General features: G+C 39.3%; 1 protein-coding gene and 1 long non-coding RNA gene across 3 annotated transcripts in view; one reads left to right on the top strand and one right to left on the bottom strand.

Moving 5' to 3' along the window:
* Positions 1–27,413, bottom strand: part of LOC117936898 (thyroid hormone receptor alpha) — a 128,739-nt gene extending 101,326 nt beyond the window's left edge. For both annotated transcript variants that reach the window (XM_034860398.1, XM_034860401.1), the window contains exons 1-2: positions 26,958–27,413; positions 6,712–6,794 (exon numbers count right to left, since the gene is read on the bottom strand). The gene's annotated coding sequence lies outside the window, so the exon portion shown is untranslated. The remainder of the gene's footprint in view (positions 1–6,711; positions 6,795–26,957) is intronic.
* Positions 119–19,205, top strand: LOC117936903. The gene is made up of 3 exons (XR_004655046.1): positions 119–130; positions 6,104–6,110; positions 18,959–19,205. It is a non-coding gene; the product is annotated as an uncharacterized LOC117936903 (long non-coding RNA).
* Positions 27,414–27,957: the final 544 nt, after the last annotated feature.

Raw genomic sequence — 27,957 nt, 5'->3', positions numbered from 1 at the left:
ATCATGATCATTGAGTTTTTAGAGATGTTTTGAATTATATGTGATGACATTAAAATGTATGTATGTATGTTTTGTCAACTTATTCATTCCCCTTATTTTTATTTTAACATAGCGTATATGTCCTGTTACAGTGATATTACATTGATTCATGACATTTTTACTGTAAATCCTAGGGAAAGATCTTCAAACTGTACAAAAACCAAAGGCATGCAACCTATTTATATAGAATCAGAAAAAAAGCCTCACATTAAAGAAGCTGGCAAATATTAACGTAGGATTGTACTGCAACTAACAATTTTTAATAATGTCAACCTAACATTACAGCTGCACTTTATTTTGTCATTTGATTGCTGGATCTATAAAGCATCAGATAACTGACCATCCAATTTCCCAGAGGCAAAAACCTGAAGATATTCAATATACCATATCGTAACACAAGGGAAATAAAAACCAGCAGCTACTAGTAATCACATTTGAGAAGGTGGAACCATCAACCATCATTTTTCTATAAATCAATAATCAAACTTACTAACAGTAGAGCTACACAATCTGCCCAAAGAGGGGACTTAGTCACCTATGCTTCTCTGTAAGAGCTTCTAATTTATGGAACACTATACCAAATCAGAAAATAAGTTGTAATTCCCAACTTAATTTCTCCCAACATCTTAAAGACTGGCTGAGCAGCCAGACATGTGAACACTTTTAATTCTTAAAAATCCCCTTCACATCTTCAGCTGTCCTGTATGATAAAGGCTTAAAATGGCCCAAAAATAATCCTTTGAAAAACACCTGTACTACAGGTACAGTAGGAAAAGAAGAGACTTGCCACCGGGCTAAACAACTTTTCTGGGGGAAACCCTGTGGGAGAGACACTGTTAGTGTTCCCCACAGGCGCTGCCCGTGATAGTACGCCATGATGTGATTACAGCAGGTCCAGCCCATACCGGCTTCATTTAAAAAAAACTAAAAGTAAAACTCAACTCTGTTCCATTACCATCTAGATCAGATGCTCATCATGACCTGCAATTAGGCCTGCACGATCGCGATCTAAATTCATCCTGTTCACGATTACATTTTTCAATAACTTTGATTTGACTTTTCTTTTTTCTTTTTTTAAATCACAAACGCTACAACTTTCTTCTGTGAGTTTTAAACACAGACTGTATGAAATAGGTTTTAAAGCACTCCCAAGCGCTGCAATGTTCCCCTTTCTCTTCATTTAAGCCTCTATGTTTACAGGCTGGTGGTGATCGTTTTGTTTTGTTGTGCTCCAAAAAAATCAAAGCAAAAAAAATCATGATTTAAATTTTTTCCCAGAATCATGCAGGCCTATCTGCAATTATAAATAGGTACACAATGCCCTTGGACCTCAGAAACATGTAACGGAAGGTAGCGGTTTTACATCTCTGTGGATTTAATTTACAATAATTCCCTACAATAAGGATCTACAGTATGTAAACATCCTACTAGCTTGGTTCAAGCTGTACAGCTAGGAAAATAAGAATATTTTGTCTATAGAACAGCAAGAATGTCCCTAACCATCATTGCAGTGTCAGGAAACAGGGGCTCCTAGTGGAACTTGTAAACTAAGAACAATGTGTCCAGTCTGGTTTGCTAAAAGAAGTCATTCATTGTTGGTCTGAAACTGGATAGCACTCGATACAATCATATCTGTTTCACACCATGAGATCCAGTGAGATGTTTGACAGGAGCTGCTGCAGCTGCCAGCGATTCAGATGTGGAACGTAGACAAGAAGTTACATTCATGTTGCATATAGCTAAGCTGTGATTGCACAGGGTCCAGACACTAACACTGCAAATTTAATTGTTCTGACAAATTTTCCTGAAAACATTTCTTCCGCCCTCACACTACAATCTGTCAATTTGTCAATGTCCCCTCTGATGTTTTAACTTCTATCACAGCCTGAAATCCACGAGAATCTCACAGCATGGGAGAGACGCTGAAACAGAAGAAAGCCAGTTCTGTAGACGAGCAATTCAGCTCTTTAGCTTGTCCTGCGAGCTGCGTCAGATTTAAAATGTATGCCAGGGTTGAAAGGGAACTTGACTTCTGATTTTTTGGTGTGTTTACTTGATGTTTATGTGTGGGTAGTGATGGCGCAGTTGATAAGACACATGCCTTTGGTGTGGGAGACCAAATCTAATTCTAATTAACCCCTAGATGTGAGAGCAATAGTACGTTGCTTTGGAAAAAATACTTAAAAAGCAACATGTACACTTACTAAGACCCGGGCATGAGTTTCTGATGGCTCGTTTGAAGGTGGAACACATCAATCTTTTAAAAGGACTTAAAAGGTTACCGTGTGGAGTTTTTGAGCCAGACTGACACATCGATATGTCTGTTTTTATAAACTGGGTGTAGCCAATGGTGTGGTGTATCATACTGTCAAATAAGTAACAAGAAATTTCAGTTCAGAGATGCAAATCCTATGTTTGAGGTAGTTGTGTTATTTTTAGTTACAGTAGTTTGTCCGTCTGAGCGCACTGACATGTTTATTTTTCAGCTATGAAATATCCAGCTTCATGGTCATAATAACAGAAGGATCCCTTGAATTTGATTTGTTTATTGATACAGCATCAAAACTTAAGCAATGGTCCAGTTCTGCTTTTGACCACAGTTTGATTCTGGAGCAACGTTTATGTGAGCGGATTTTCTTGTACCTTGTACACTACTAGCAAATGATAAGACAGAAATAGGACAAGACAGAAAAAGATGCATGTCATATTGTGTTAGAATAGTTTCATTATCAAGAATATACAGAGACCACTGAAGTTAAATCGAAGTTCATTTTTACTTGTGAACACAAGGAGACAGTTTCCACACTACAGAATAGTACAGAAAATGCCGGACTGCAAGCTCTCTACAGCAGTTTATTTATACAAAGTGGATGTTAACACAATGTCATACCAAAATCGATGTAGTCAGTTTATCTAATCGGGTCTGAGAACCTCCTCCGCCTGCTCTAACCCCGGAAACATCCTTTCACAACGACAGTTGATGGCTCCATGGTTATCTTGTTTAGAGTGATCAGTATAATATGGTATTAATATGCAAACAGTTTTAATAATAATCAGAGAAAAAGTATGTATCATTATTTTTCTAACAAATTGCATATTAGTTGATCCACAGAGAATTATTCAACATGTTAGGTAGATATCTCACAGTACAAACAAGGTATCGAGCTTGCAAAGAAAAGACAATCTGAACAGGTCCTGGTGGTCAAACACAACCAGCCTTTGAAAGCATCACAAAGACTTTAGCTTCACCCTTGCACGCTGATGCACCAATCAACACCAATAAAAACTCAGCTCTGAAAGGGAAGCAATTATTACCCCAAACACCAGCTCCTCTATGACTACTGTGGTTTTCACATATCTGGTTTAGCCTCGTCCTCCTGGTGACCCCAAACAGAAAGCCTGTCTTTAATACAGAAGAAATGAGTGAAATGAAATTGCAGTCTATAAACAGAGAGCTGCAAAAGAGGAACATTTTCAGCTTAGCTGAGGAGGCAAAAACCACTTCCTTTTAGTGAATGAGAGAGCTGTTCAAGAAACCGCACATTTTCATAAAATACCACCCACTCCGCCTCCACGATGCTGCAACCTAACATTACCACTGCACTTTATTTATTTACACAACTATAAAACCAGATGGCAGAAAGCAGCGAGCACTTCCCATTTCATGACAAAAATCTGGAGACGTTACAGCGTCAGGCCTACACCGCTGCACTGCGGCCCAGCCAAGAACCCTGGCTACAACACAGGTAAAGCCACCGATCGGGGTGTTAAATTAATCACAAATTAAGCTAACTAATTCATCATGGTATTAGCCAGACTCATTACTCAGTTTTGTTTCCTCAGTTCCTGGAAATGTCCTTTGGCAGCATGCTTGGAAATTTCTAAAATAATCCCTGGCTTCTTTGGAGAGTAAAAAAACAAACAAATGCTGTCTAGACATGCAAGAGTCTCAAGGCAGGTTATTAAGTTAGTCTATTGATTACCCGGGAAATATGCTTATTCAAATGTCACTAACAAAGAAGAAGAGAGCATTAATGAAGCAACAGCTCGCGCACACATCCGTCCAACTGTAATGGTTTCATTTTAAATGTCATTGTGTCTCTTTATTGCACAGCATTAACGGTCATAAAGCTTATTTCTTCCGGTTAGTGCTGGGTTGAGCTTGAATGGCCATCTGAGAAAATTAAATTCACTCAAATTGAAATTGAGGTTTAGTACAGGAGCTGTCCAAAAGTGTGCACTGGGATTACCCAACCAGGAGGTGAGTCAAACTGTTCAGAGAATAAAAGTAATTCAACCGCTGGCTCCAAGCCCACTCACAGTTTGCCCGTCCTGCTTTACGGTTCCCCAGACGTCCCTGGTTGGAGATAAATGTCAGTAGAGCTTAGAGATTATCTGTGTATGAATCCAAATGTCTTTTTATTGTGTGTGTGTTTGTGTGTGTTTGTATTTGTCTGTGTGCATGTGGATGTTTGTACATATTTGTCCATTTGATTGTGAGTGTGTGCATGTTTGCACTTGTGTCCGTGAATGAGTGCCCAGGTGGGGGTGTGTGTACTCGTCTGTGTTTGTTAGTGTGTTTGCCAGAACGGGAAAGTGATTCCAGTGATGGGCATGACAGATGGACGGGGAGTGGCTCAGCTCGTTCTCTGAGCCACCTGAGAAACACGAGGGCAGGATGAGTATGCCGGTGCTCACCTCTCATCCCTCTGACAGGAGTCGACTTGTTTTGATTGATGCACTAGCCCCTTACAAAAGATAGGCTAATTGCTGATGTGAAGTTGTTCTGCACTAACAAGAGAAAAGTACAATCACTGGACTGGAGTGAGGTTGTGTTTTGGATCTGGTTGTTTTATCAGCAAAGACCAATGTCCAATCTATTTTTTAGCAAACCCTGCGCACTTTCTGGTTAAAGTTACACATTTTGGTAGATTCTGTTAGCTAATTGATGTGGCTGTTGTGAGACTGTAAATTTAACCCTGGAAAGATACGTGTTAACAGACAAAACATAGAGAAATGGTTTATGGGTAGGCGTAGGTGTCAGAGCATCACATGTGCACACATATCTCACTAACAAGATGTGCAGACCAGAGCCTCAAACACGTTGTGGTTGATCCAACTTCCTGTGGGTAGGCAGGGTCAAAACAAGAAAAAATCAACCTGAATTACTGTAACACAGAAACAGCCTCGCAAATGTCTAACACAACAACACACCTGCACATTTGCGTACTGTATGTGCAGCCCAGAGAAACATTGTTGAGAAAAACGTTGTTGCTCTAAGCAACTTGCCAAAGGCCAAAATGCAAAAGGCTCTCTGCATGCCCGGTTCTGCCCTAAACCAAACACAAAAAAGCAGCACTCTTAGTTTTTGCAGTTCAACAAGGCCAACAGACAATAGTAAAACAGTCTTGCTGATTGGGGCATGTCAATTTTCTGTTGTCACAAACTCTCTTTCATTCATATCATATCCATAAGTTAAGTGAAGTTTTGGGACCTGCCTCATTTGGAGCAAGTAGCTCATAAAATGAGGTATAGAAAGGTCAGTAGGCTACGTCTATTGCTTGAATGTGTCTACAGATGTTATCTCAATGCATCAGACACATATTCAATGAATGTATTGAATTCATATAATGGTTGCAGATCTCAGGTTTATCTTTGAGTTTTAGTTTTTTCTATACTGGATTCCAATCCGAACCAACTGCTGCACAATGCACCGTGCTAAGAACTTGAGTACACATATAAATCATGAAATTGCAACATGAAAAGGATCATAAGTCAGCATGAGCACTGCTTTTAAGCAAAGGCGTGAGCTGTCACTGAGGCCCAGCATGTTCGCCTTTAGATAGAGGCGGTGGCAAACAGAAAAGTGCACATTCAACACAGTGCAAGATAACGCTCTTCACACAGGGAGCTGACTGCTGCAGCTCAGGGTTGGTGAACTGTGCGATGCTATACTGGCCTCCCTGCCTAATTCTAGTCTGTCCATTTAGTCCCTTGTCAGCCCCCAGTGATTTCTCAGTACTACACATGAAGTGCAAAGATGTTGACATGTTTATCCCGGCAGCACAAAGGTGAGGTACGCGTCTAGTGAGAGGAGAGGATATGATACAATTTTTTCCACATGTGATTTGTTTTGTAAATAAAGGCTGCTAACACAGAAGCCTGCTTTCCATTATGTATGCTACCCCCATGATATTCATGTGGCAGAGAGCGAAAGCTGTGCTCAGACATCTGATGTGGAAAGAAGAATAACAGCTCTCAGAATACAAAGCTGCAGACTTTTAGTTTATGGATACAGCACTAATCCATATTGTATTTTTGATCATTGTCAAGTTTTTTTGAGAAGTCTTGACAAGCAAATAGTACAGGAAGCTAATAAACATGAGTAAATGGAACATGCGTGCTGTACAGCTCAGATGTACTATACATACAGGATCTGATATCTGCACCTGTGGAAATAAGACACCGTGTTGCAGCATGGACATTTAAAAGCAACCCCCACTGCCCATCCAGTTTGACACACTTCTGAGGTATCAGCGTAACTATACACTCACATTGCTGTAGGTTGAAAGGTAATTAAGTATATGCGGAAACAGGAATTTGAGTCACTTCAGCATCAAACATGTCAACCTGCAACTGAGGTGTGCACAAAGCTATGAAAACATGTCTTACCTTGGTGGTGAGTTTTCTTCACTTCAGTGTTGTGTCTTTATATCTCATCCCAGCTTTCATCCCAACGTAGCTCCCAGGGAACTCTGTAATAAAAACAGAGGATCTGTGATTCCTCCAAGTCGTTGCCAACGTGAGAAAAATGTCCCCTGTGCCAGACTGGCTTACAGAAAGAGTTGACCAAATCCCATAGATAGACACAGCTCAGTACAAGGAAACCCACATGGCCACAGATGCATGCATGTCCTGCCGGGGATGACATGGGGGGGGGGGATTCACTGAGTTCACGAGAGGAACATCCCAGAAGTATGTGCAAGGTTGTCTTGTCTATGCAAACCGGTGTTAGATTTTCATGTGACCAGCTTACCACTAAAAGGCTTAGTAGTTTATTCCTTTAGCCAAATGAACTTGAAGCTTAGGCTGGCCAGAAGAATGAATGAATGAATGAAATGAATAAATGAATGAAACCTTGACAGCCGCGAGGGAGGGAAATTTGTTTTGCTACATTGGGGAGCCACACTTAAACATTAAGCACAGACAACAGTAAAACAGTAAATAACCACAGACAAAAAAAATAAAAAATCAGACTAACTTTTTGATCTGACAGAACCTTGCTAGATGTCACAGTGGTAATAATAACTGTGTTACTACTTCAATTAATTAAATACAGGCTTTAGGCGATAATAACCAGACAGACAGCACTTATACTTCAACTCAACATGTCACAATAATAATAATTAGCAAACACATCATCAAGATATAGATGGGAAATGCACTTGTGGTTGTTCAGAACTGTTATGACTGTCAGCATGCATGTTTCTGCTCAGAAACCCCAACAGTAACACTTTATAATAACTATCAATAATAAACTGTTAGGACTGTAACAATTATTTCATAATTGTGTTTAACATAATCACGGTTTCTTTGAATATAGCTGATTAGTTGTTGGACTGAACTAAAACAATGCTACATGTAGGTACAGCCTATAAACGTTCATTTCAACAAAAATGACGAGGGGGGATACAGTTAAAAAAAACAATTTATGACATTAAATAGGCATTTCCTTCATAGGCTGTGTTTTTGTGTTATTACGTTACCTCAGTCACATAATATTGATATAATCCTAAAAATGATCATTCTGATTAGCCATAGTGGATGGGTTGTTGTGAATGAACTAAAATATAGCTAATTACTGAGGGAAATATTGAACAGAGCGGAGGTGCTGTCAGCTGCTGCTCCTCCATGTCTCACAGAAAAAGATTTACACAGTGCATAAAGGTACAGCATCATGCCGGTCGCAAATATCTTTGTTACAAGACGATTGCAAAATGTGCAAAATGAATGGGACTATGATGCTAGATGGCTAAATGTGTCTCTTTCGCCTGATTTCCATTGAGAAATCTCAGATTTGAGAATAGTTTTTGCAAGTTCAACATGGATTATAGGTCAAAAGTTGAATGAACGAGTACTTATGTCCTTTCAATTCTTACAGGTTGAGTTGTTTTTGTAACATACTAGCATTCTGTTTATGAATGCCGATTGGTCAGTGAAGGACTGATTACGACCAGAGATCTCACTTGATGGCATCTGAAGTGGAACCAGAATGTCTGAGCTAATATTTCTAGCATGTATACTGACAAGGAGAGCCTAGCCTGTCCGCTGTGTTGTTGATGCCTCAAAAGAAAAAAGGAAGTGACTCAGTGCTTGCTGTGAAGCAGTATATCTAGCCGTAAGATGTGTGTGACGTCACTGAGATTTTAAAAAGTGTATTTAGAGCAAAAAAGGCAGTTTAAAATATCTAACACCCAGCAGAAAGTCTCCCCTTTTCAATGCAACTAAGAAATTATATCATGAGAAAAGGATTTTGAGGTGTATAGCTCCATAGAGGACATCAGTGCTATCCACATCACTGTCATGCTAACGTTAAACCATACACTCGCGTTAATATTGCTTATTGGTTTTAAATCTATGGATAGAGTTTCTCCTGAACCGAATACGATCAAACATGGGATAGAACAACAGCGACGGCCCTATTGAAACGGAATGAATTCTTCCTTTCCTTGGGCAGATATCTGATTACTGTTGAAGATGTCGCCTAAAGTCTTCAAAAAGTGATATTTGCATATTAAAGTGAGACATTGACTCAGGAAAAAAGATAAACAATACCTATTCTGCAGCATTTTTGTAAAATATTGATTCATTCGCCCACTTTTACAAATATTTTTGAGGCAGAAGAGATCGTTTCCAGTGTCATTTTCGATTCGGTATTTGAAAGAGAAACTGGATTTAACAAGTTGCTTTGTTCTCACTTTTTATTATAAAAGTAAATCACAGCATATTATGACATTAATACATCTGTAGTTTGTGTGTCTGATCATGATGGAGAGATACAAACATCACATAGTTATTAAAATTTCAACAGCAATAATAAAAGATTGTGGAAAGTAAAACTAAGCCTGAAACATTTTCAAAGGGTATTTCATTAACTTCCTGTCATTCAACAATTCTATTTATTGACTATTATCTATTTCAGCTCTGACTGAAACACAAACACACGCGTTCTCCGACACACACGCAATATCATTACGTCTTGAGAACGTTAAGATACATTTCTCCCGGTTGTATCATTATTTGAGGACATTGACTTGGCATGTGGCACACAAAGGTCCACTCCTATCTCTTGCATTAAGAAGATAATCAAATGATTCATTTTGAATGAACACAAACGTGACTGCTCGTTGCAAGCGTTATCAAAGAAACAGAATTAGTGTCCTTTTAGTATCGTTTTGGGTCTCTCAATGTCTGCTGTCTCACGAATCAAAGTCAGTAGATAGAAGCTGCCCTTAGCTGTTGCCTCACGTAGGGCCAATCGTAGTATTATTCCATACTTCGTCTCAGCTGTGGTAACCACTTAACTGGGATCATTTCCAAAGAATATCCTACATTAGATTTTGAAAGGCAGTAAAGCCTTTTGAGGGCCTGTATTTTTTTACAAAATGCACTAGATGCTTTTATAATTGACCATTTTTACAGCGAGACTGCTTCCATAACTCAGATCAAGAGGTAAAGTAATGAACTAGAACTAAATATTCTGAGTAAATTGATGTGTATATCCTTTTATGTTATTTAATATTCTTTTGTAATGCCCCTTTAGTTAAACATCAAACTGAATCCATACTTACTGTTAAAGATCCCATGGCATGAAAGTTTCGATTTAGCAGTTTTTTTAACATTTCCCCCAACCTGCCTATGGCCCCTCAGTGGCTAGAAATGGCAATAAGGGTAAACCAAGTCCTGGGTATCCTGCTCTGCCTTTGAGAAAATGAAAGCTCAGATGGGCTATCTGGAATCTTGCCCCTTATGAGGTCATAAGATCGGCCCAACCTCCCCTTTCTCTGCTTTGCCCATCCAGAGAATTTGACCCATGAGTGAGAGACATCATGGCATTTAAATGCAAAGTGGAAGTTGGTCAAGGCCACCCCCCCACCCTCCACCTTATTATTCTTTTCTGATGTGCTAAATAAAGAAAAATAAAATAAAATAAAATAAAATAAAAAGATGAAGTACTCAGGTCTCCTCAAGCAACCGCTTCTCATTAGTGGTCAGTGTGGCCATGCATCTGATTCTCCGGCTAATCCATATGCTAAGCCAGCTTTCAGCCACTCTGGGAGGGATTAATATGCATTGGCACAGGCGGGACAGATAAGAGGGCCAGCTGCTTGGAGGGCTCAACTTGACAGCACTTAAGCTCACCTACAGTATGTCCTGCCTTTTATTTTAACCCAAGAGAGAGAGCTACAGGTTAGTATCGCAAGTAGGAAAGGGTATGGTAATGCTTTAGTCCTGTTCAGAAGTGAAATTGTACAGCAACACCTGAAAACCCTATGTAGCAACAAGGCTGAGTATCACAACCTCAGTACTTTGGTGGGTTCACACCAAAATGCGTTTATGTGCTGTGAGCGGATGTTTGGCTAGATTTGTGATCTTATTTCCTTTTTGTTAGATCAGATATATCCTGATATAGCCTGATTAAGGATTGGGCCTCAAGAATCGGTTCCAACATGGATTCATTTCAAAAATTAGGATTCCAATTGAATCGTTTCTTTAGAGGAATAGTTTCAAAACCAAATTTAACACACACAAGTTTAGGTTTTGGTAGCGGCCCCCGGGCTTCCAGGCACCTCTGTTAAAGGGAATGTTAAAGGGACAACACAAAACTTTCATCCATGAACATTCATGTTTGTCCTTTTAATTAAAATGTAATTTTAAACAACCTAAATTTTACAGCATAAATTCTCTGAGAATCTCTTTTATATCCAAGAAAACATAGTATTTTAACTGAAATGTCCCTAACATAATTGATATTGAATCTGGAATGTTATTAAACTGAGATATGGTGAAACAGAATCGATCTAAGCTAGCTGCTCCTTGAGCCTATTCACAACACTGAACCTGATCTGATCATATTCTGAAAAACTTCGAAGGGAAACAACAACAAAAACTGACACAGGAAATTTGATAGTATCCGTTTTTACACCAGTTGTTCAGGCTTACTTTTTATCTTTGGACAGAGCCAAGCTAACTGTTTCCCTACCTTCAGTGTTCATGCTAAGCGTGGCTAACCATAGCCGGACTCCAGACCCGTGTTTAACACAGAAAAGAGATTATTATTCATCTTTTTATCTCACTCTCAGAAAGAAACCAAGTGAGTGAAAACAACTAAGAATTAACGTCAAAGAATGTCATGTTACAAGATGGCCGCCGTAAAAAAAACAGTGGAGAAAATCTTGCCAATCCCAGAACAGTGCGTTTGTGGCTGTGAAACAGAGTGAAGGAATGCTTATTAGTAGCTGCACTCAAAACATTCTTGAACAAGCTCCAAAAAAGGTGAGATTCAAGGTCTGTTGGACAAACCAGATGTTTCATTTTTACAGGAGAAGAGAGTTCAAGAATGAAGACAAACCGCTGACTGCACAGTCAATGATTCTTGAAATTCTTGAATGGAGTTCAAAAGACGAGACTACAGAGTTTTTTTTTGCATTTCATCAAAAGCGGAGATGCATTCTTCAACTTGTCATATCAATAATGTCTCTTATTTTCAATAAGCCTGAGAAAGAAAGGCTGTCTCATATTCAGGCCAATACAGTATTTATATAAGCCTGCTCATCTGTTCTGCAATCACCCTCTTAATTGGGAGAGACAACGCATTTTTTGAAGATACCTTAAAATCTTCACCTTTGTTTTCTGACAAAGTTGTTTATACTTCATGAAGTATTGTCCCTCTCTTCGCCTGTGAGTTTGACATAGTATGTTAAACAAATCAGTATGCAATTCCCACAAACCAACATTTTGTAGGCAGACTGTGATGCTTAATCTTCACAATAAAAAAAGATTGACAGCATAACCCAAAACTCAACTGCAGCAATTTTTAATCTTTTTAGACAAATCTGACATTTGGGACAGCGCGATTTGTCAAAAGCTTTTTATTATAATCATCCAGGTTTTTAAAAGGATACAGGACCATATATTGAAACCTTTCATGGTGTTTCTGTTGTGAGCTGTTCCACCTTTAGTTCGGTTATTCTTTCAGCGTGTTTTTCTGATTTTGAGCTGCAACAGTTATTCCATTCAAATAGTCAATTGACATACAAAATAAATCAGCTAAAACATCTTTTTTTTTTGTTGTCATTTTTTAAAGCAATTTTGCCCAGTAAATGCTGCTTTCAGCCTCTTCAATGTCAGGATTTTCTGTTTTGTACCTTTGTAAAATGCTTTTTTTACTTGGACATTTGATGACGTCACCTTGTGCTTGTCATCATCATTCCTTGTGGGAAATTATAACAAGCATGTCACACTACTTTCTGACATTTTATAGAAAAGATTAATCAAGAAAATGAATGGCGCTAGTCTCATTACAGCAACAAAAGTATTTTACAGTATTTCACTTTTTCACCTCACTAAATAATGCTCTTGCTGTGGGAGGGTTTACTGCTGAATGAATTCTGAGGGGACCCTGGTTGCAGTCAGTTTCTGAGAGCTGCCACCATGCCCACAACTAGGACTTTCTAACAAAAGTGGGCTAAGTGCTCTAGATGCCAGAGAAGCAGACTGGCAGATACTGCAGAACCACCCACTGAATCACATGCACGTATTTGCATATTATGCAAATTGAGTTACCTAAATCTGTTAGTCCGTACACTAAGAGAGCTCCTTTCCAAAGAAATTTACTATCTACTGTGACACACTGACATCACTTAACATGTGTGACCTACAGGACTCTGCATTTCCATTTCAGGCATTCAGCTGATGCGCCAATGCAGATTGCTTCATACAGAATAAACTTTATTTCCTTTATTGTGACATTGTTACACATGTTTTCCATTAACGCTCATTCCAGGTTTAATCCAATTCGTTGTTCCTCCAAGGCTCTGTGCATAGAACAAGTCATTTCCACACAGGATTAATCCAGTGTGCTTTACTTTTAGAGCTATCTGCTGGTTTGTATAGTTTAAAGCTTAGCTGTTACATATGGACTCGGACGCACACTCGGACGCACACGCACGCACACACACACACACACACACACACACACACACACACACACACACACACACACACACACACACACACACACACACACACACACACACAGAGAGAAAGTGCTGTACTGTAACTGAGCCAATGTGGAGATTGATTGGCTGGCTTGTGTCCAAATTAAAGCCTGTCCTCTGCAGACATGACAAGCATAATAACTCTCTCCTCTCTTTGCACATTTTCTTGGCCAGGGAAAGTGAGAAAAGGGAATAATCAAATGCATTAGAGAAAGCAAGAAAAAGAGGTGCAATTGGATAATGCTTTGACGCCCATCGCCGAAAAAGGACTGCCTGGCTTTCAGATGTCTGACCCATTTTCTGCTCTGGCTCTCTCCCTCTCCTCCTTTCCTTCTAATTTCCTTTCTTCCTCTAATCTACAGTAAGAAGCTCTCTGACTGAGAGTCTTTGAGCTGCAGCGAACTGTGCATTCCTATAAAAGCCAGTGAAACAGGACCCAAACCTACACACTGAAACACAATACACAAATACCCACATTGCCATCCTACCGTTTGGAACTACAGTAACTGGAACGAGAAGACTTTGCTATGTTTCATTGTGACAAAGGTTTTATATTCTCTGTGTGGGCTTTTGTGGAAATGTGTTAGTGTGTGTGTGTTAGTGGATGAACAGTATGCATAATGAGAGGTCTCTGCCTCAACAGAGACGGTTCAATAATCAATTATTCACTCGCTGGAAATACACTAGTGCTAATAAAAAACTAATCTTTTCACAGCTGTTAGATGCAAAAATTAAAATTCATTTCTGAGGAATGGCATTGAGTCCCATAAGGCTGTAATGTTAAATAAGTTACATGCAATATTCAGGAGAAATTTCCCCTGGTAGCATAGGTGCATATTAGCATTTTCACATTATATAGTAATCTCTGCATTACTATATTTGGCTACATGTTGTGATACAGCATAACTGAGTATCTGCATGTTTTAACTCCATCTTCACTGTAAAAGGTTTACTTTTAAAAAATTACAAAAGAAAATTCTACAGTTCAACAAGGACACTTTTTCTAGAAAGAGATGTTGCTTTTGAAATGTTTTTAATTTCTTCCTGTAATTTCTTTACACTTTGAGCATGACAAACTACACTCTAAAAAAGTATTAATTAAATATAAATTTATGATCTTTAAGTTTTCATTCATGGTTGATTTGCAGACCCACATGCTTAGCAAGTGCAGGTATTGGCATTTTAGATTTTTTAATAACTAAATATTTGTATTGTATTGGCTATAAAAATCCTTTATTGGTCGGGCTCTAGTAGGAATATATTTGTCTTAAATGGAGTCGGTGATGCAGGTAGTGGTAAAGTCTGGCTTTACAGTAGCAGAGCAGACATTCTCAAGTGACAATCTGTGGGAAAACAAGATGAAGGACTCCCACAGGCAGAGGGTAGACGAGGCAAAGGATCACCTTTGGTCAGCTAATCCTCCCGTGTCAGATAAGGGTAACAGTTGTGCTTAACACACACACACACACACACACACACACACACACACACACACACAAGGTGAAGCAATGGACTGTAAACAATGTTTTTCCACATGATTCCCACACAAACAGATTACACTAAACTCACAGTCAAACACATGATCATTACCTTACCATATCTCCCTTTATGCTAGTTTCTCTAATGCTATCTGTTTATATCTCTCTCTCTACCTCCCTCCCCCTCTCTCTTTCTCATACAGAAACACAAATAGATGGTCAGCAGGGTCAGTGCTGCCCGTCTTGGCACAGAAGAGGACTACAGATCTGAGGACCAGCTGGAGCCTGTCCAATATGGCCAAGGGTCAGAGAACACAAGCAGCATTGGGAGCCTCTTCTCGTGGGCTGACACCCTGACACCCTGGGCCGGCATCTAGCCAAATCTTTACGCATGCGGCGATTTGATTATTCTGACCGGGTTTTACTCAAAGTCCTATTAAATACATTACAAAAAGCATAGCATTTGCTTAAAAGCACAGCCTTGTAATTCGTGATTTCTTGCCACATTTTAAAAACAATTCTGTTTTTGGAAAGATTAGGATTTATAAATGTAATCAGATAAACAATTGCCCACGGTAGGACTATGTGTTGTATGATCTATTCTGAGTTCAACAAAAGTACTCTGACAACAATCAGCTGCAACAATGCTTTTCATTTTCTGTTATCAATAGCATGAAATCTTCTTTTTCTGTTATCAAAATTCACAAATTTCTCATGTCAAAGTCAAAATAATTGAAATATATTGTGCTGTAATTAATTCCAAACTTGACAAATCGTTGTTTTGATACAGGAAGCTGAAGCAGTTATACAGGCTTGTTGGCAGCTATTCGCTGCCCTCTGTGTCGTCCTGCATTGACCAAAGTCAAACAGTTGTTGGGTACAGCATTAAACACTCACTTGAGAGTTTAGACAGTGCTGTACAAACAGAGAACTGGCTGGGTGAAAAATTAACTGTAAGTGCCTTTGTGCAGTACTTTACATATGGATATAGTACATCAATACAAAGTACAGAACGCACCATGTGTTTATCACAGGGTAGCATTCCATACAAGCTTGAGTGATAACATCTTAACTGAGAATATGTTTGGGAACATGAATGTGCATGGATGTGCCTCTGCTGAAAGATACTTCATTGCCACATACACATATATGTAGCGATGGTGTGGATGCCTGTTTGGAAACGCGTGCATATGAGTTGTATATACTCAAAGAGTGCAGAGCTTGCATGCAACTACTTTGAATTTTTTGTGCCCATTGTTGCCATGCCAAACAACTCAAGGGAGATACTGTACACTAATCCCAGAGTGACTGCCTTACACTTTGCCTATTGAGTTTCCAACTGTCCAGGCCAGCTATGTTGATGGAAACATGAGCTTGTCTTCTACACACCAAACACATGGAGACGCTGCAGAAAAACAGACATTGCTCACACAAACAACCTTGCAAATACCCACACACATGCACATAGAAGTGTTACACACACACATAACATGTGCCACATGCCAACACATGCAAGTGTGTTAAAGATGAGGTGTTATTTTCAATACCAGCAAGAAACCAAATAATGTTGGACTATGTTAGTATCTCCTGTATGCCTGAGTTTGTCGACTGGCTGCAGTTGAGACAACTCGGGTGAGGAATGAATACGCCAATTAGATCAGTTAGTCTTCCAATATTTTTTCAAAGACAAACACACAAACACATGTGCGTGCACGCACACACACACACACACACACACACACACACACACACACACACAGCTTCAGGGCTTTTGGCATTAGATTGGCATCTTGGATCCCAGTGAGTAGCTCTCAGTTAAGTTGGCCAGCAACATAAACAGGTAGAGATGAAACACCCTATCTGCCTCAGGTAAACTGCAGAGCAAATCTCTGGTTTAATGATGCATTCAAATTGGACATTGATATCTAAGTTTGAGAGAATATAGGGGACTTCTTCTAATGATACGTTAATGATTGTTTACATGCTCCACATTGTCCTACTAAGTCACACGTTAAAAGGCTTAATTCTTTCAGAGTGTTAATCAACAGAGTGTCCTTTTGCAGCAGCCTTCTTGATGTGGATATAATTATGTTTGATTTCTTTTTATTATTAGGAACGTCAGACTGTCAGCACTAGAGCACTATCTTTTGTTTGATTATTTGCTAGAGCTGAACACATTACCCAATCCTGTACACACCTTTTACATGAATCATACCCTCAGTGCATTAAAATCTCACTCCAAAGGAGGAATTCAAATGATTTAAGCAAATGTCACGCCTGGTATGAAATGAATAAACATTAAAATTTGAAGTACATGCTTTTATCTCAACAAAGAAAATCCTATAGAAAACAATTATCCATTAATAATACATTTTAAATATTTAGCCCACCAACAGGTCTCCCATTTTATCTTCTCTTTAAGCAGCTTTAAGTTTGGAATAAGCATCTTATTCCACATGGTCTGACAGTATTATATTGGGCTGCAACTAATGAACATTTATTTTCTGTATGAATTAATTTGCCTATTAAATGTAATATTCTTAAAATGCCCATTATAATTTTAAACATCCCAAACTGACGCATTAAAAAAACTGATATTTTGTTTAGTATGGCTGCACGGTATTTTGAAATTACAGGTTTAAAAAGGTTAAATGCATATGGACAGCATGCTATTTTTTATATGATGTATATACTGTATATATATATATATATATATATATATATATATATATATATATATATATATATATATATATATATATATATATAAATGTGTCATGCCACTAAGGGGCCCATCCCAGATACAAAGGTAATCTCATTCAAAACGTCCGGTCCACTGTCCACACACAACATACTCAACTTTGCACAAAATAAAGAATACAAAAGAAAAGAAGCAACGGCCACAACACAAAAGTGTAACCCATAAATTGTCAACTAAACATTCCACACTACAACCAAAACTTCAAAGAAATAAAAATGTAATAAATAAATAGCTTAATATGTGTCACAACCAAACAGCAAGTAAAAGAAAAGGAAAAAAAGTCACTTCCCCTTCGTAGCATCATTTTTAAGGTGAGCTCTGCTTCTAAAGTAGGGTTGCTGTTGGATATGACAAATTATTTCCATTAAGCCACAAGGACAGAGTGACATGGACAAAATTTATGTTAAAATATAAAATTAAATATTCAAAATGACACGCTGAATGCTAAAACATTATGTAAATCACAATGATCATCTCTTTTGTGGGATCATCCTTTAATCACTGTCCTCATAAAATACAAAATATACAAGAAAGCTGTCAGAGATTCAAATGGCAAGTGTGTCAGTGTGTAGGGATTTAAGGTGATGAATAAAGAGAGATGTATCTCTGCTTTGACATAAACAAACTCATTGTGTTCCCTGCTACCAGCATGCCCCTCCATGAACCTCAGGAGAGCTGTAGAGTAGAGAGAGTTTGGCCAACTAGGGAATTGAATGTTCTGAGCTATGCCGTTATGCGATTGGTTTCCAAGGTGGTCATGTGTTTAGTGGACTCCATGTTAGATACCAACATTGCTCTGATTACCATTGACATAGTACATGGAATAGTGTGAAATGCAATAAATTACTTTAAAAAATGACTTTAATCACTGAAAGAAATGCCTAACTGTTCTCTCTTGGACTTATGATAACAAATTACATTGGACAAATATAGTAATACCATTGTTAATGTGTACCATGCCGCCAAAAAAGTTTTAAAACTGCTTTAGAAATGAATGAAGTTTGAAGTTAGCCATGCCCTGCTAGCATTAGCTTTTTCACTAGCACTCCATGTACCTAAATGCTTGTGATCTTGCCATGTCATATGGCTTTTGGTCTCAACCGAGTCCAGGTGTATTTATTATGTTCATAATAATATTGGAGGGAAAGTGAAAAACAGCTTGGAGGACATCGATGTTGTTCGGCTTTTCATAAGTTTAGACAGCTAGCTAACGCTACGCCGACATCTTCTAACGTTGGCGCCTGCTATGTAAATATTATCACTGCCCTGGGAGTTTCCCATAGCTGCGTCCACGTAGTCAACATAAGACCTGTGGCGTTAGTGCTCCTTTTGTACCATAATTTTATTGATTGAAATATTAAGCATTGCTCTAACGAGATGTGTGGGTTTCTGTTACGTAGCTAATTGGCTATAGTTAGCCTGTACGTATGCTAGCAGACATAAGAAAGGTAAACACTGCTCAGAGACTTATAAGACGACGTGGTCCCTCACTACAATGGGAATTTTTTAGAGGCCCATTTACGATATAGACATTATTATATAGAAAGTAAATATACACTGGAATATTTCTGTAAGGGCCTTTTACATATTGACAAACCTTGATAATAACATGTATATGCCTGTTTATGGTGAAAATTAGCAATTAATTTATTGATGGCATATTCGCACCATAGGACACTGTAGAGTCATCTGACGTTGGTATTCAATATGGCCCCTTTATATAATGCTAATGTAATGACAGAAATGTTCCCCCACCATCATTATTCAGCTTATCTATTCTCCACTCTGATTTTTACAAACTCTGAACAAAATGCACTGACTTGGCTCAACAAGTGTGTCGACTTTAGTTTCTCTCAAAAGCATTGCACTCAAAATAACAGGAGGAAGGAAAATAGATTCCAGCTTCAGCGGGGTTTAGGTATGATGTCAGCAAAGGAATTTTCCTTAAACAGAAAAGTGGTTGGTGGGCAGTAAAGGAGAGGCCCAGTGGAGAGTAGGTCACTGTCAGTCACACTTCGAAGAAGCCCAACTAAACTCTGAAGTGATCTTTAACCTCACAGACAGTCATAACATAAACCAAAGTCTAATTCTTCAGCCAGGGGAACATCTCACACACATCCACACTTGTTGCCCCAGTCAGACAGGCTTGAGATTCAACCACAGTTAAAACCAGATGTGAACTAAATCTAGGGCATACTCCAAGTGGGGAAGCAGCTTGCTGTAAATTAATAGGGGAGCTGTAAAACCGCTAGAAAGAAGCGCCCTGCCATAACTCAATATATTAAAACCTTAGTAGGGCTTAAAAGCACAATCCATAAGCTTAAATTACTTTTTTTTTTAATGCCTAATAACAAAACATCTGAACAGACACAGAAAAATCTTTTCAAGACATACCTGTACTGTTGTTGTGCACACTGTAATGCCACAGGGTACTTCTGCAGTTGTCAATGGGTACATTAAGAGACTGTATTTGATCCAACAGAATGTATTAAAGAACAATATTAATGGGGCGCCTGGATAGCTCACATGGTGGAGCACGTGCCCCTAGTACAAAGGCTCAGTCCTTACTGCAGCAGCCGCGGGTTCACACCCGACCTGCTGCCCTTTGCTGGATGTCACTCTCTCTCTCTCTCTCTCGCTTCACATCTCAAGCTATCCTGTCTAATAAAGGCCTAAAATGCCCAACAAATAATCTTGGGGAAAAACCCCAATATTGACATATTGAGTTGCCAAGCATTGTTGTGATTAGGAGTGAAAACCATATTATTGTCATCAGTTTATGAAAAACCTCCAAACCATCTGACGATATTTGTTGTTTACTCCTTCTCTCTAATACAGTAAACCAAAAGTATTACACATACAGTTGAAATAGTTAGCACTAACTCATCTCAAACACGGTTACGGTTGCTACGGTTTCTGGGTTGAATGACATGTTTTGTTGAAACTGTGTGAGACGGTGGCAACAGGCTTACAGATTACAAACAGGTAGCAATGAAACTCCAGCCTTTCTCCTGCGTAGCCAAATATTCATCCAGCTCTTAGTGCAGGTTGTTTGAGTAATGGAGGCTTTGTTGGAGCATTAAACTCACTATGGGATATTAAAAAAGGCCACTGAATGAGATGGTTACAGTTATTAAATGCTGACCTATATATACAGCACAGCTGAAGAGCAGAGTAGCCAGTGGGACTTAGGTCTCGGCCAGTTTCTTAATTGAGGGTTTTTCTAAACATTTCTTTGCTCAGCAGCAGATAGTATGTCAAAGAATGGAATATGTCTCTTATCCCATGCATTTTAACACTATTAAATTAATCATTAAAGTCATCAATGGTGCTTATTTTATATATATATATATATATATATATATATATACATACACATACACATACACACAAATGCATATTCGTATAGATACATATACACATAACATACTTATATACATATATACCCACATAACATACATATATACATATACATACAGTACACACACACTTATATATACATATATGTGAATATACATATACTGTATGTCCACTTATATACATACACATACTGTATATATACATATACACATAAATACATACATATACACATAAATACATATATATATGTGTGTGTGTGTGTGTATGTACAAGTATATACAGAATATATAGACTACAGAATAGAACAAATTATTTATTTGTTTTCAATAATTTCAAATGATCTTGTGTCTAATGCCCACACACAAACTCTAGGGTAGTCTGATTATAAACTTCTACCCAGGGGGCACAGATACTGAATTGCCAGTTTAATCTCAAATCCCCATGAAGGGAATCCTTCTGTACGCCTCAGTGTTAATGACGCAGGAGAAAAAAGTAGCCACTTTATTGTCTTGGGAACTGGTTGTTTAATATGTCTGTAAATGTGTAATCACTTAATTTCTATTCCACTGCATGAATTGAGGCAGCTCTCACAACGAGGGAGTGAAAGCAGTTCAGTGCCAGCAGATGCAGATGGACTCGTAAAGTGCTCCACTTCACCCTGGCAAAAATAAACCTCACGGGCCTTGGTGCCAAGTATTCCCGTTGATGAAAAGCCAGTTGTGTGTGGCCCCAGTTGCTCCCAAGCAGGGCCAAGCTGACTGGTGTTTATAAAAAAAATTATAAAAAGTGTAGCTGTGTAAAACAGCCTCACTAATTTCTCTGGCCAATAAATTCTGTTTTATAAATTATTTTTTTCTTTGGTAATCTGGAAGCGGATGAAGCACATGCTGATTGACAGGGCCACGTAGAGAGACAGAGAGCAGCAGATAAGTTGCAATGGTCCAGATAAGAAGAAATAAAGTCAAGGGGGAGCCTCTGGTAACCATCTGCATGAAAACCACTGCTCAACAGAAACCACTGAAAAAAAACTACTAAAGGATAAAGCGATACCAAAGACAAAATAAAAAGGGTGGGGCCAACAACTAAAAAAACACAGAGAAAGAGCCACAGACTTAGAGCACGCCGGCTGACATCGGATGCCATGTGTTTGTGTGTTAGGAGGATGGGGTGGTACAGTATCTCACAGACAGCAGGACCCCCAGTGGTCTGTTTGAATACCCGTGCAGAGTGCACTGATAATCTCTTGTCGTGTTCACCATGACAGCATGCTTATCAGCAATGGAGCTTCACGGGCCCCCGAATGCAACACAAACCTGCTACGACATCACACTGAAAGGTTAGCCTCGTTCTTCTCAGATAACGAGGTTTAAATTGCCAGTGAGGACACACTCAATACTCTGCGTGCCAGATATTACAGCAGGAAACAGCATGGGATTTCCTTAATGGCAGACAGACAGAGGATACACATTACTTCCTATTATTAGAGCTTAGACAAGGAGATGATATTCAATAAAAAAAACTAATTTAAATTACAAAAATGCCAAACAAGAGCTGGTTCTAGCTTCTCACATGTCCGTTTTTGCTGCTTTTGCATTATACAACAAGCATCTTACGGTTGGCTGCACACATTAACCTATATGAAGAGGTCACCTTGAGCTCTAGGAACAATTCTCTGACATTTTATAGACCAAACATGGATTGATCAATTATGAAAATAGTCATTAGATACAGCCGTAATATTCTACTTATTTTTAAGAGAAAGAGAGCCACAAAAGAGGTATATCATTCTGTGGGCAATATGACGTTTGATCTGTCATCGTTTCCTTATAATGTATTTGCTATTTAATTACCAGGGTAAAGCAATGATTTGGACTCTATATTTTGGTGACAGCAGTTAAAATGAAAGTACTATAGCCCGACCGATACATATAGGCCTTTGGCAGATAAATAATCTGATGACAATATATATCGGCTGATAGTAATTTCCTGATTGTAATCCCTTATATGTTATGTTTTAAGGATACGTTTTTAAGAATTAAGAATTGTAACCAAGGTGTGGTGTAAACATCTGCTCTCTGGTGAACAAACTATCAAATGGTGACCATTTTCTAAATGGTCTCAAACCTAGTTTAGGATTTCTCTTCTTCCATTTCTTATTACATAACAGCCAACATAGACACTGATACCCATGTATCTGCAAAAGGCTAATGGGCCAATATATATTAGTCTTGCTCTAGTTGACATTTCAGTCCAGGAAAAATGTTTCTCTGTTCAAGTTGTCTGTTATGGGGGCAGTGGGAGCCTAAAGGTTAGAGAAGCGACCTTGTGACCTTGTGTGAGGTCATCGGTTCAGACCAACAGGATAAAATCGTGATTGGGAAAGTGAAAGAGCAGTGCTCATTACCACCACTGAGGGGCTTTTAACCAAGGCCCTTAACCCCAACCGCCGCAGTGGAGCAGCTCTGTGGCCAGCCGATCTGACTGTGGTTGTACTGGACAGCTTCCAGGTATGAATGTGTAACTGTGTGAATGTGATCAGATTGGAAAATAGAGGCTTCCTCTCAGTGAACCTTACCTGAATAAATAAAAAGGTAATCAGAACTGGATTTGGTGGAAACAAGAGGACAATTGTGATAAGTTGATGGCCTTTAGGCGGTGACAAGCCTACCCAAATCAGACGGTTTTCATTATCTTATTAGTGCTTGGACTCTAATTAGTATATATATTTATATATAGATACACTGCATATATACACAGACAAAGACGCCTTATGTTTGTCTAATGTCAACAATCTCTTGATGCATTAAGAGGCCACTTTATTTTCTCAGATAAAAGTAAACTCAATCAAACATTTCTGTACAAGCGTACTTTAAAGATAAAGATGGCTTTGTGCGGCTACATTCAGATGTTGGTGAACAACACAAGCTATACTTTACAATGGCACGAAATTTATTAGCTCAGTTACAGTGCAGAAACCCATGATGATCACATGACTTCTTGTGGTTGGCTGCACTTGCCCTGGCAGAATAGAGCCTAGGAAACTACCTATAACACATACCTCATATGTGTGTGCTTTAATCTAATTAGTCATAGTCGAAAACCCATATGGCTCGCAAAGCGCCTTGGGGCCCAAATATTTAACAGTTAACTGAGGATCAAGCGAAACGTAAAGGCAACACAATAGGCATGTTACTCTACGATGTGCATATATGCAGGAAAAAGATGTCATGCTAACTTTTCCTAATCAGATATTCCACAGTTGCTAACCTGGGTCAGAGGTACAATAAGTCTGTTGAAAATGTCAGAAAAATCTAAACCCGGGTAGTTCTCTCTTGAGGTTTTCAGCTGGGCATACGGGCAAATAATGCAGCAGCTCCCCCAGGACAATTACTGCAATGTCGAGGACATTCCTTACACTGGGACAAATCATTCACGCATTATTTAAATCATTCACACATGCTTCATAACCACTGACAAATACAACAAACTGCATCTCCCTTTAACTTCCAAAGTCATCATTAGAGACAAAAAAGGGAGGAAATGGGAGGCAAATCCCATGATCGCCTCACCGACCAGACTCAGTTCAGGAATAGCTCTTGACATATTGGCCTACCCAGCATGCCCTCTGGCTCTCCAGACAGCTCTGACATCATCGTACAGCAGATACAGACCAGGAGATCAGCTGCACAGCCAAGGTTATATAAGTGAACGCTCTATGTTTCCGAACATTAAGCGCTGCTGCCCCACCATGGGGAATAGGAGGGGATAGGAGTAGACTAGGAGAGAGGGGGGGGGTGAGGAAGAGAAGGAAAATCAACAAGGCGGCCAGGAAGAAATATGGACGGAAACAGGGTCACAAAAAGAGAGGCCCACAAAGGAGCCCCAGCCAACAGGAAAAGGAGAGAAGAGAAGAGAAGAGCAGGTCACACAGGGCTACACCTTCTGTGTGTTCTCTCATTTACAACACTCTTACCAAACTATTTACAATAAAGGGAAAAAGGGAAGACTAAAGCGTGAGCGTGTAAGAAATTAACATCTTAATGTTTATATGACTTTGTCTATGTGTTTCTGATGGAGGACCTTTGTTTACACAGGTTTTTTGCACTCTCCGTGGAGCCCACTTGTTCTATTTAAAATCCTATCCGTAGGGAAAATGTTTATACTTGACAGCTGGATTTGTCCAGGGCTAATAATCAACCCAGGGAGAGAACATTGCAATTTAAACGGATGGCTAATGATTAATGAACATTGGGCATCTGGGCCATACCAGCAGATCTGACATACAGCCTTGTTTTAGTCTGGTTGTGTGTAGAACAGAGCCTATCCTTCTATAATCTTTTTTTTTTTTTTTAAACAGCATATTTAATTTCTATAAAATGTCAGGATTAAGAAAGGTTGTATAAAACATGTTTTGTGCCAGATTTACAGTATTCATAATGGAAAATGAGAGTACAACCTTTAAAAACTTTGCAAAGGCATCTCAAGTCTGATCATTTAGACATCGTCCATGTTGATAGGGAAATCCATACGCTCTGCTTTTTTAACTAAGCCTCAGTGTGCCAGAGGAAATGCTTCTGTTGCCAACTTGATGGATTCAACTGCGAGAGCATACAGCTTTTAGACTGTCACTTTCTATCACCACATTACAAGATACTGTGAAAATGAATGTGACTGAGAATGAGGACCCTATAAAAGGCTCTGGGCAGAGCGGCCACATTGAGTGATTTAATTATTACAGCGTTGTAATGTTGCGATGAGGGACTTCACACACATACAGCTGCAAATGCATTAAGCAAATTGTCACTATTATACCCATGATCTGTTGCACGGAGATTATTTACACTGGGGATTTCACATGGCCTGAATGAACAATTTAATGTCCATACTTGTCACCAGTCTGACAGAGTTAGTCCATGGAACATCTATCTTTTTTTATTAAAGTTTTTCTTGGCAATATTGAGCATTTCAGTTCCTTCATAATCAGTGTAGGCATGTCAAGGCAACTTCCTGGGCAATGTTGTCTTTGTTGCAAAAAGTACACTCTATTGTATCGAGTTGTACTGTACTCTGACAGCATGCTTATCTAAAACAGACTGAAACACACCCACACACACACACTTGTACAACTGAGTCAGAGTGCCTGTGTTCATTTAATACCCAATCCAGACAGTTTTAATGCAGTGCACATTGTGCCGCTAAAACACTTTGTTCTGATATTGGCAATTTGTGATTGCATAACAACCGATGCGCTCTGACATTTAGGCTGCATTTTGGAATGCACAGGACATTTGTCGCACGAAAGTCCGTCATATAACACACTATGAAGCACACAAAAAATAACTATATACTAGCATACACAATGATAACCTACACTTCCAGAGGTGCATTATTTGTATGAATGTTAATGGCCAAATTTGCACACATTGAGTTTGGTTCAGAAGGATGTATACCAAATGATGATGATGCAAATGCCTTTGACTTTGAGTGGGTTTCCCTTACAGCCTTGCATAAGATCAGGATCAATAGTACTTTTACAAATACTTAGCCAATATAATTATCAAAGGGGTATGATGGGTGTATTATAGCTGGTCTTCGTTATTGATCAGTTTGTGTGTGTGTGTGTGTGTGTGTGTGTGTGTGTGTGTGTGTGTATCCATGCATTACTGGACCATGCACGCGCCACAGTGCAGCACACATGAATCCAAGTTCGGGCCTGTGTGCAGAACACAGTACAAGCATTTAATGCACTGGAAGAACACGGCAGCATGACCGCTGTAGAGTTATATCCGGCAGCATTGCCGTTTAATTGACAACTATCCAGAGGGAAACGTCAACAATTGTTGCGTAAAGGGCTGCAGACCAACAAGGTTAGACCCTGCCTACTGTACAGTACAACGTGTGTCCCTTGGCTGCAGATCTGATCTGTCAAACCAGTCCAGGCTACTGAAGCTAGCACCGCCAAGCAACTGCACAGGCACGCGCACACACACACACACACCACGCTGTGAACGTCGGGTGGGTTAACGCGACAACACTTACCGCGGTCAGGACACCAGTTCGGGTTGGATATTTGGGCATTAGGCGGAAATGAAGCGGGAGAAAGTCAGCAGAGCTCCTCCGGTGTGCAGCGCCCACACGTCCCGCTCACTCCGAAGCCCCGTCCGCCGCTAAGCTGCTGCGGCTCGGACTGCCAAAATCCCCCCCCCTCCCGCTCCTCACACAGATCCTGCTTGTGTCCTTCTTCCTACAAAAGCTTTTGCGTCAAAATGAGTAGTTTGTTCCTCCTGTTTTGTGATGCCTTCAAGTAGCCTAGCGTTTGGATGAGCTGCAACGACAGAAGGGAAAGACGCAAAAAGAAATACTACACGGTCGCTCCTCCCCCCGCTTGTGTACGGTACAGTAAGGGGAGCTCGGCTGGGTAACCACTTATTAAAACTATCTACCGCTCTCTACAGGACCACCACTGTAAAGCACAAACACATGTTGGTCGGGGAGATGTGAAATGCGAAACATCCCCTGCCTCAAATCGCCTCTGCTTTCCTCATTTATTGATTTAATCATCAATGCGCTCAAGCTCCCTCCTCCTCCTCCTCCCCTCCTCCTCCTCCTCCTCCTCCTGGTTGGAAGGGGAAATTAGTCCACCTTGTACGTAGATTAAACAGATTTAGTGAAGGGACACGACTGGGGTGGTCATTATACTGCAATAAGACTTATTATAGTTATGTCAATGACATAACTGCGTTTGTCAGATAATTATCTAAATAAAATGGATGATGATGAAAAAACAGATTATTTGGCTTGTACCATATGGAGAGTTTCTGCAATTCTCTTTTTATCTCGATACATTGAATTATTTTCATATATTTCTAAATTAGCTTGTTTTTGTTGCAATAACCCCGTGCTGTAAATCCTTTACTTATTTAATGGCTACCGACAAACCTATGACTGTACAGACGGATTGAGAGACATGAAGATAGAATATTAAAGATGCCACTTATTTCAATCAAAATAGCAGTTGGACAAACAGAAATGATCATAA

Source organism: Etheostoma cragini, chromosome 21 (genome assembly GCF_013103735.1).
Source record: "Etheostoma cragini isolate CJK2018 chromosome 21, CSU_Ecrag_1.0, whole genome shotgun sequence".
NCBI classification, from domain to species: Eukaryota; Metazoa; Chordata; class Actinopteri; order Perciformes; family Percidae; genus Etheostoma; species Etheostoma cragini.
This window is presented reverse-complemented; position numbering and strand designations above follow the sequence as displayed.